Below are 11,426 nucleotides of genomic sequence, written 5' to 3' on the forward strand. Positions count from 1 at the left end.
TATACAAAAAAGTTATCAAAAGTAACCATCATTGAGCTTTTGTTTTGTACAATGCAAATTTCTACATAGAAAAGCTATGGGTAATTTTCTATCCAAAAAAAGAAGCTATTGGGCTGCTAGTTTATGCAAATTTATATGCAAAAAAACTATGATAAAAACCAGTAAAAGAGAATTCCCAAAAGTGGTTGCATTGTTACCTTTCAAGAATACCAAAAATACCAGCCCAAACACCATCTAAATCATGGCTTTCTAGACTTTTGCTTCTCAAGTATTTCCAATTGGAGGTTACTGAAATAATCTTGTTGCGTTGGAGATAAAGTTGATACATCTACTCTCATAATTTCTAACTCCCTCCTCATGATTTCATTCTCTTCTTTCTGTTTATCAAATTCAAGCCTTTCTTTTGCAATGCGGGCATACTCTTTCCTAATTTCTCCCTTCTCAACATTTGATTTGTTTCTCTCCCCTTTTATTTCAATCACCAAATCAATAAGATTGGAAGAGTTATCCTTTTACCTCTTTCGCTTCTTTGCAGCTTTCTTTCCAATTGGTCTCTCTAAATTCACATCTAAAGATGGTGATGCAGTATCTTCATCTGTGAACTCTGGTGCATGACCATCTCGAATTATTGATCTTCTTTTAGCTTTCATACTACTACCCTCAGCCACAGATTCTTTCCATTTTGGATGGTGTCGTAGAATAGTCCAACAATGAAGAAAGTTGAATGAAGTGGGATGGATACTTCGGTAGAACTCTTTGGCTTTCTCAATCTGAAAAATCAAGTAAAAGATATGAGAAATATATAATTCAAAGTGTTATAAACAATATAAATTATATTATTCGTGCACCTTATCTTGCTCATTAGCCCCACTTGGAGACCTTCTTTCAATTTGAGCTAAGGCCCCACAAAACTTATTTGTAGCAAATTTGATAGTAGACCATATATTTCTAATAGAGCATGAACTACGTTCAGAAGATATAGATTTTTTGTTTTTCTCATAATATTCATGAACTCTAGACCAAAATGAATATTTTGATTGATCAACCCCATTGATTGGGTCCATACTAGTATTCAGCCAAGCTAAAACTAGCAAGTTGTCCTCTTCAGTGCTAAAATTTCCTTTTCTAGATTTAGTTTTTCTACTACTCCCATCTTCTGGATTGGATGGAGTATATTGCGACTCTAAGTCATTCAAAGATGGGAGATAGTCATTGTAGCTTTCTTCCCCCTCTTGTAACAGTGTAGTGAATGAATGAACCCCATGCAGTTGTGAGTCCATCCTTCAAAATCTGACAAGATATAATCATAAATTTCTTCCATATATAATATGTATGTTGCAATGCTTTAAATGCCAACTAATTCTCAATAATTTCAAAAAGAGAGAGAGAGGAGGATCTATGATAAAGTTAAACCAACTTTGTTATAAGAAGATTATGATCAATCTCATTTATTCTCTACATTTTCTCAACAACTTCAAGATGCTAAATAGTTTATAAATCAATTCCAAAAGCCCCATACTTGAGCAATGTAATACTAAACCTTCTATAAATTACTATATTTATCTCATAATATGTAAAATTTAAAATTTTAATTTGGCATTGAAATATTTATATATTTACAGATTTCAAAATTGTTAATCAATCCAGAAAATTCTTATGGATATATCCTAGACTAGATATAATTGAGAATATACTATAATAAAATACAATAGCTTTGCACCATTATATTTTTGTATAAAGATAAATATTACAATAAGTAAAAACTATGTTGCAATGTATAAAAAAAGGATTTTGTTCTTGTTTTTTTTCTTCCGAAATGGTAATAGAATTACCTTAGAATGAAAAAAAAAATGGAAGAATTATATCCTAAAAAGTCACTCCAATATATCCAAAAGCTTGGAGCAATTCGAGCAGCTTAAGTTTAAAACAAACCCTCCAAAATGTTGGAGCTACCAAAATGTTGACTTATAAAACACCTAAAAAAAATAAATATAAACTTACTATTAAAAAGGTTTTAAAAATAAATTTAAAAACCAACAAACTAAAGGAACCCAAATGGAGTCCCTTCGGTTATTATAAGATATCAGGAGATAAAAACAAATAACTAACCCACAAACAAACATTGGACTTATAACATAACAAAGCCAAATCAAAATTGGCACATGAGAAAACCAAATCAAAGTTGGTACATAACAAACTCAAAACAAAATTGGCACGCAAACTAGCCAAAGACAAAGATGACACATAAACTAGTCAAGACAGAATTGGCACATAACTCCCCAACATAACAAGAACTTGTAGAAATTACCTAACCCATTTTAGAATATTTCTTTCATAAACACAAAGTTAACTATGAATAAATATAATGATAATTAAACTAAAGAGAGATAGAAACAATTAAAAATATAGGTTGTTTTTAGTCTTTAAAATAACTTGACTTAACGGACAATTTCAGTTACAAAGGATAATAAATTAGAATTATATAGGTTCTTCAAAACTTTTAAAATATAAGTTACACAATTTTTTGACCAAAGAAGAGTCACACTACTTGGACGTCATAAATTAAAAATAATTGCTAGAATTTCAGTTACTATTAATAGCAAATTGCATAATTGTTTTTGTTTTCAGTTATTAAAAATAATTGTTCTTGTTTTCATTACTTCTAAAATTGCATAATTAATTTTACCTACAGAATGTATTGCCCCCCTGTGAACACAAATTGCTTCTTTTTTGCTATTTTGCTTCTCTTCTAAATCTTGAAGAGTTCTATCAAGCCACTTCCTGTTTTGCATAAATATGTGAATTTACAGTCAACAATTTGCAGTGACAACTAGAAGAGATTAAAAAATATGGCACTGAATGCAATTGTACACGGTATGGTATGTTATGAAACAAATGATGGAAAAGTCCCATTACTAATATCTCAAACATTTCACCCTAGCAAAGACTTCAACTCAAAAAAGAATGCATGACAACTTAGATATCATATCTTAGTTCCATGACTATGAATTTCATATGGTAAGAGAAAGCTCCAAAGTTTACAATGATCCATATAACAAGAAAAGAGAGGCAAAAACATACAATTCAACAAAGATGTATTCAATTCTCTTGTGCACATTTGCATTGGCCTCTGCCAAATCTTGCTTCACAAGAACTGGACCAATCAACTTGTACACATTTGCATCTTCTTTCAAAAGGTCTAACTCCTAAACCAAAAATAAAATAAAATCAGATTAACAATTAGAAACCACATATAAATATATAAATAAGTGCAAAAGAAAAAAATGATAGCAAAACTGGGTATCTTCTTCATTTCTATCTTCAGTAATAGGTATTGAAGAATATGATTATGAAAATCAATATAAAGCACTTCCAACAATGAAATATACCAACAGAACTGAATTGGGCGAGCTCTAAATATAAAATATCACCTCAAAAACAATTCTTTACACAGGAACCAAACATAAATTTTAAAATAGAAAACGAATTGGAAAGAGTGTAAATGACCTTGAGGACAAGCTCATTCTTGCCAAGCTGAATGGTGTACTTCTTGCTCACTTGGTGATTCTTTGAAATATCTGATAAGCACAAAAGAAATACCATTTCAGATCAATATTCCAACGTAATGATCTCCATGTGTTTGTAGAAATGCATGAAAATAAATTTCTAAGATAATTAGGTATAAATGTGAAATTTGAAGAGGGTAGAATCAAGTAGTTCCATAGTCAAATAATCAGTATATATATATTATATATGCAAGACTTGCGGTACCAAAATAAGAACTTGAGTGTGCTATTTTGTTACCTGATTGAGAGAGAGTGGGTGTAATGCCCCGGATTTCCTAATAAGGGTTAGGACCTTGATTAGGAGGCCGAGAGGGCCATAATTGATTTATCATGGCATTAAATGTTCATATGCGTGTTAATGTGAATTATATTATTATATGATGATAAATGCATGCATATGGGTGTATTTATAATGATAAGGGCATTTTGGTAATTTGGCATGTTGAGGGCATATTTGTAAATTGGGTGCATATTGTAATTTGTGAATGAGATTTTATTATTATGGAGATATACTCGAGATATTCGGCATGAGACGATCATAGATTATGAGTTAGCGGTTTTGTCATAACGGGGTCAAGTTTGGGGTAATAGAAATGTTTATTTGGTGATAAATTGGGAGTATTTGAGATCAGGATGGAATTCTGGAAGTTTTGACTATAATGTCCCCGGGGTGTTTTCGGGACCCCGAGTCTTAGGTTTTATTTGAGGTTACTTAAGCTTGAAGTAGCTTGTCAGATAAGAACGTATGTCAGAAAATCTCTCTCTCCCTTCCCGATAGCCTATTTTACCGTTCGAAGCTTTCTTAAAGGAATTTCGAGTTCTAGGAGTCGGAATTAAGCGAGGATCGAGGCTTAGCGATCCTAGGAAAGATTAGAAGCTTCTTAATCGAAGGATTTGATGGAAAACAACCCAATCGAAAGTAATCAAAGTTTAAGTTTTGAGTTTTCCGAGTTTCTAAGCTTTGAATTGATTTTGTAAATTGTTGAGTTTTTGGTTGGTTTGAACCGTGGGTTTTGAGGGTTTTGGAACTTTGGGAAGATTGGGAACTTTGTTTTGATGATTGGGGAATGTTTAGGTATGATTTTGGAGGCTTTGGAGTGTTAAAAATACGTTTGGGAATGGCCCAGAGTTGAGGGCCGCGACCCTGCCTTGAAGAAGCAGGTGGGGTTCTTTGTGCCTGCTGGGCGCCGCAGTCCTTGATGGAGGGCGCCGTGGCCCTTGCTTAAGAAAATTCTGGGGGCCGCGGCCCAAGGTGCCAGGGCTGCAGCCCTTGCCCCATTTTCACCTCGTTTGCTCGTTTTGACCCCGGGAACTTAGCTATAGGCCTCGGGAGTGTTCCTACTACTTGGATTGGTTTGGATTGTTGTCCCGAAGGCTAGATTTTGGTTTGGTAACCTATGTTGATCATTTTATTGATGGTATCCCATATTTGGTTATGACTAGGTGACCGCTAAAGGCTTAAAGGTTGATCGTTCTCAAGGGTCGGTCTTATATTGGTTCTAGCTCGAATCTGAGGTAAGAAAACTGCACCCTGTGTATATGTGACATGCATGGCTATTCTTAATGCATGTTGGTTGATTATTAAGCATGACATGCATGGCTATTATTGGTGCATGTTGGATTGTTGAAAATAATGCATATGATGCACGAGAAACATGTGATTAGGACATGCGTTATATACTGAGTATGATATTGTTTGGAGCTTGAGCCTCTGTATTCGTGCATAGTCCTAATTGTACTAGTACCTGTTAAGTAAGCATGCTGAATACCTTGTTATGGATATTGGATATGTGATACATGTTTGGTGGCATGGCTTACTTGTGTATGGCACTGACTTATTAGTCAGAATCGGCAGCAGTGTTAGATCCATCTGTGAAGCTGTGACTTATTAGTCAAGTTCACAATGAGTTGGACACTGGTCGTGTTTCACTGACCTAAGAGTTAGAAATGGCTTAGCGTCATGAACGCCAAGCCAAATGAAGATTAGATCTAATCGATATCAGCAAGAATGACTCATATGGGGTATTAACGCTGGACCAACCCTAAAGTCGACGAACTTATAAGCGCTTGGCTAGTCTGAGACTAGTTATTCAGAGCCAGGGCATATGGCCCCGGTGACTGTTTGTCACATGGCTAAGGAACGCTGTTCCACAGTTATGACTCTAGAGTCAGGAGGAAGGTGTAAGGACCCACTATTCTAGACTATTTGGACCATTAACGAAACTATACATAAACTTACATTTTTACGAAAATACCATAATTTTATTGAGTAATTTGTAAAATAAGAGTTACTTACAAATGAATACTAAGAAGGATATGGGATCCCATTGTCTTTAAAAACAAAACATGATTTAAAATAAAAGACATTACATAAATAATGCGGAAAATACACGTAAAACCATAAAAAAATAAAATGAGACTACATCCTCGAATCGAATAACGCTCGGCCCCTTGACTCCATTCACCATCGATACACATCCTCTAAGCGTCACGAATCTTACCGCCTCTAAAGCTTATTTTCCTGCACATAAAACAAAAAGGAATGAGCCTAATGCCCAGCAAGGAAAATCTAACACATAGTCATAAACATAATTTCATAAGAAACATAAAGACATATCATAACACATAATACACTTATTATAATGGCCATTATTACTTGGGGTCCCATAGACTAAACAAGCTTATGCCCATGAGGTTAGTGGGGTCCTACCAGCTAAATAGGCATATGCCCACAATCTTTTTGGGGTCTTGTTAGTCAAATAGGGCATAAGCCCAAGCCTACAAACATACACATTCATAACATATTCATAACATATCACAACATAATACATAAGATAACATAAACATAAACATATAGATTCTAGCCTATTTTCCTTACCAAAGTTACCGGGATGTGTGGACTGAGTTGTGACTTTTTGGAACACTCCTAAAACCATAAGAAAGAGTGAGTCTAAAGAAGAAAGGAGATGAAATGAAAGGGATGGAAAGACTAAACCATTTGAGAAACATGCTTACCGAAACTTATGTGCTCAAGAACTTAGATTCCCTAACCAAAATGAAGATTAAGGTTAGAGATTGAGTAGAAGACTATGAGAAAGAAAATAACATAATACAGAAATGAACTAGAGTTTTGGTTACCTCAAAGACTTGAAAGACCAATCTACTCCTCAACCGAAATACTATAGAACCTCACTTCCCAAAGTGTTTGATAAGCTTATGATGTTTAAGCTTATGATTTTCCCAAACCAGGTGTTTACACTCTCACACTCACTTAACACTAGCAGCTTCTGAACTTAGAGAAAAAGGTGAATAATGGCTGGGTACTAGGTCCTATTTATAGAGTTTGGGAATGAAAGTATCTTGATTTTACTTGAATAAAAATAATGGCTTTTTAGGTGAAAATCATTTGAATAATCGTTCAGCAGAGGCTGAAGACTCGTTCAAAAGATGCTGGACTTATGGAGGAGTTTGAATGGCCGAAAGGAAAAGAATTCAAAAGTGTTTGAATTTATGCTGGAGGAGGCGATATATCGCCCCCTGTAGGCGATATATCGCCCCCTGTAGGCGATATATCGCCTGGGCCAGTATGCCCGAGGCGACTGTGCATCGTCTCGTGTTTTCTGTATCTACGTGCTGCGATATATCGCCCCCTATAGCTGCGATATATCGGCATACGCTGAATATTTAAACACGAAATTACACATTTTTAGCTAAGTTTGAATGGAGTAAACAGCCTTGACTAAGCCTTCAACGTATTCAAAGCTGCTGACTGACCCTATAACATTCAAACTTTACCCTTATTTAATTTAATCCTCAAAAATACTTAATCCTTAATTACCCATTCATAACATGTGCTTAAAATCCTATTGGTTGATATCTAAACCTTATATTATAATAAATATAATCCTTAATTATCAGTCATATAATCAAACCTTAGGTTATACTTAATATTCTTAAACTATAGGTTAAACTTAGAAAATCTATAAGTACTACTATGAGTGTCCAAATAATTCCCGGTCTGAACCAAAAATCCACAGTAACAAAGATAATACTATACATACTATAATACTACTAAACAATTAGCTAAGTAAAGTTCTTGGACTCTACAGAAGGTTATGATGGTGACTAATCACCATGTACCTATCCTGTTAAAGCTGGTGAGATGCTCACTTATTTGTTAAGCCCTGGTAATCCTATCGTCACATGGCTAAAGGGTGTTGTTCCCATAATAGTGACTTTTGATATCTGTTAAGCCCTGGTGATCCTATCATCACATGGCTAGAGGGTGTTGTCCCCATATTTGTGACTCTTGTGGTAGTCACTTATTTGCTTGGACTGTTGGTCCTGAATAATTAATACAATCACCATTGATATTATATCATGTTATATTGTATTTTTTTGCTGAGCTTCGGCTCACGGGTGCTATGTGGTGCAGGTAAAGGCAAAAGAAAGTTGGGCCATCCTTGAGTTTGAGAGCTTAGGTGATGAGGTGTACATATGCAGCTGCTCGTCCACCACAGCCGAGGTTGAGAAGGAACTAGGGTTAAATCCTATTTTGTCGCATAGAACGGCCTGTTGTAAATATTTTCTTGTAGCAGACTCTGAAATTATAATTTTGGGATCCCAACATATATATTAAACGTTCTAATGAAACGTTACATCTTAACCAAAAATTTAAAACCCTAAACCGCTAATCATACTTAGTTACACGATTTTGGCCAAATGACTCGATTAGCGAGTTTAGCACTGTTTACAAGGCACACCGTAACGGTCCCTGGAGTTTAGGGCGTTACAGTGGGCATGTCTGAGTCTGAGATGCTAAAGTGGCTGGTGTGGGTGTAATGAGGAGAGAATATAAGCACTGCGAGGAGGGGAGGGGAATGAGGAGCACGAACCAGACAACTTCTGAGCTCCGTCGTGGTCTTTGGTAATCTTGAACACAAAGAAAAGACGAGCACCAACCCTTTGAAAGAGAGAGGTTGAGGACTAGAACTTACCCAAATCAGAAGTGCTAAAATAGTTTCTAGCGCCAATCTTGGAAGAAAACGAGGGAAAAAATTGAGAAAAGGGGAAGAAGAGAAAAATTAATAATATATTGGGTTGAAGGATGAATAGTGTACATTAGATATAGCTTTTTACTGTAACTGTATCTAAAAATATTTGTAAAATGAATCATCCGATGACAAATCACATTTGTAATCACAAGGTGACTCTCAATAATATGTTACAAGGTGTGACAAATCATATTTGTGTGATGTAATATTCGTTTTCCCGAAAGGGCAATTTCGTAATTTTCCCACTGTGTGCGTCCTTGACATTTTTTTTTTCTTTTCTTTTCCTTTGATGGAATATTAGATATGTATGACTTCCAATGGAAATAAAATTCATGGTTTCTCATGTTTGAGTTTTTGTGGAATCACAACATGAGAATAATGTCAAGTGAATAAATAATGGCTCGGGTTAAGTTATTTATTTAATTAAAAATTATTATTATTATTATTATTATTATTATTATTATGAGCATAATAGTAATAATAATATGCTTGAAATTATTTTATCATATTATGTGTAATTTTTTTGGTTTGCCATAATATTAAATATTTGAATTTGCGAAAAGACCATTATACCCTCAAGTTTGGGATTGGTTCAAGGGGCATTTTAGAGACTTTATTTCTTCTGTTTTAACATGATTAAATATTCATAAAATTGGTTAAATTTTTGAAATTTAACTGATAATATCAGTTGAGGAACTTAGTTATTTTATTTTATTTTTTTTAAAGAAAAAAATTAAGAATTCCTTGAAAAGAGGATCTTACCACTTCAAACGCTAACTTATTTTCTAAACCTATTCTAAAACGTGTTACCATGATAATCTGAAGGAGAAATCATGGAAATAGTGAGGGAAGCAAAGGATTGAAGAGAGAGAGTGTAATTATCGTTTTTTTTAAAGAGAAGAAATTTTTGAGTTCTTGCACTTGGGAAAAATCTGGGCAGTAATGAATATTGTAGAATCATTCTAGGGGAGGAAATAAACATTTTGAGTGTGAGAAATATATTTATAAAGCCTCGGATTGTGATTCACCATTTTTATCCAAGAAAATACATATTCTTGGATAATTTTGGATTTAAGTGTGTTCAAGAGTGTATGGTGTGCGTGGTTGGTGATACACAAGCTTAGGGGACTCCAAGAATAGGTTTTGACGTGAAGAAACAGGCTGAAATGGTCTAGAGCAAGAAAAACTAATTTTGAGCTCCATTGTTGGCGGTACACCGGCGTTGGAGAAGAAGACTTCGACCAAGGCGGATGTGGCGTGATTTTTGTGTTTCTTAGGGTCGTTTTGGACTGCTGAAACACGTGTGGGAAGTTTCCAAGTGGTTTGGAATGTTGGGGTAGCCGGAAACGAAAGGAACAACCTCGCCGGCGCCGAAGAAGACAACAACTCCGGCGAGAGCTCCGACGAACCCGATTTGAGTGTTTACTGAGATGTTTTTTTTTTGTTTTTCAATATTAAAAATTAGTACATTAATTTTAGAGCATTTTCCAACTGGTTTCATATTTTTCTGATTTTTCTTTGAATTATTATGATTTATTGAAGTTTAAATAAAGATTAATTATGAAAAATATTTTTATTGTTCAGAAAAATTTGATTTTATGTTTCAATGATATATGTATGATTTAGAATGGCTTTGTATGTTTAGATTTAAGTTTTGATCGTATTTGACAATTTTCTTCAATTATTTGCTTTTAAATATGTGATTTAGGAAAATAAATGTGAAAGATTATTTAAACTATTATAAAAATTCTGAGAATTTTAATATACGTTTAAAATGAGATTCTAAGGCTCTCTGTAATTTTATTTCAAATTTGTATCATTTATGTAATTTTCATAATTTATTTGGCTTATTTTATATTTTAAATATAAAAAAATATTAATGCTACTGTTCTAAACCCTAGGTAATTTTTATGTGTTAATGTAGGGTTTAGAAACTAATCTATATAGTTAAATTCTATTTTGAATCAGTTATGAATTTTTCTTTAATTAATTACTTTTTCTATAAAATTAATTAAGAAAAATAGTTATTTTGCCCAGAAAATTCTAAAATAATTTTTATAAGTTTATTTTGGAATTTTAAACAGCTTTGTATGTTAGTTTGATTTTTGGGCTTGGTTGTGTATTATTTATATTATTTGGGTTTTATTTGAAAAATTGAGAAAAAATAATTTATAAATGTTAAAAATTATTTTTCTGGTCTTATATGAGAATTTGCTGATTATTTAGGGTTTTGGAAAATTTATTTATTAAATTTTGTTGTTATATGATAATTTTTATAAAATTATTGAGTCTTTAATGTAATTATGATATTAAAGGGTATTTTGGTAATTTTCACATAAAAAGTATTTATATGAATTCATGTGATATGTTAGAAACATCATTGTTTGTGTATGTGACATGATGGTTTGAACCTTTTGTAGAAAATTGTTTTAATTTACATGTCATGCATGTTAAAATGGCATAGTTAAATTATTTTGATAATTAGGGTTTCGAAATAAATCCTTAACGCCTATTTTATTTTTCCTGAATTTTCGCTGTGTAATTGGATGTCTAGGAGCTAGCGGTCATCGAGGTGACGCAGCGAGTGGTTCGAGACACGTCAGCGGAAAACGCACTGTTTAAGGTAAGAAGAGTGGACATCTGCGCACATGGTGTACGTTATGCGTGCAACCTTGTTTTCTTATTTGTTTAATTATGTAATTATTTTGTGACTTGAATTGTTGCATTAGGTTGACTAGCATGAGGATAGTGCTAGGGATTTTAGTTAGTAGACATGCTTAGATGATAGAGTAGGCGTGCTACTAGA

At 33.7% G+C, this 11,426-nt stretch overlaps 1 pseudogene; it reads right to left on the reverse strand.

Moving 5' to 3' along the window:
* Positions 1-239: 239 nt before the first annotated feature.
* Positions 240-4,568, reverse strand: LOC133814009 (prefoldin subunit 6-like; annotated as a pseudogene).
* Between the last annotated feature and the right edge of the window lie 6,858 nt (positions 4,569-11,426).

This window comes from Humulus lupulus, chromosome 2, assembly GCF_963169125.1.
Source record: "Humulus lupulus chromosome 2, drHumLupu1.1, whole genome shotgun sequence".
NCBI lineage: Eukaryota > Viridiplantae > Streptophyta > Magnoliopsida > Rosales > Cannabaceae > Humulus > Humulus lupulus.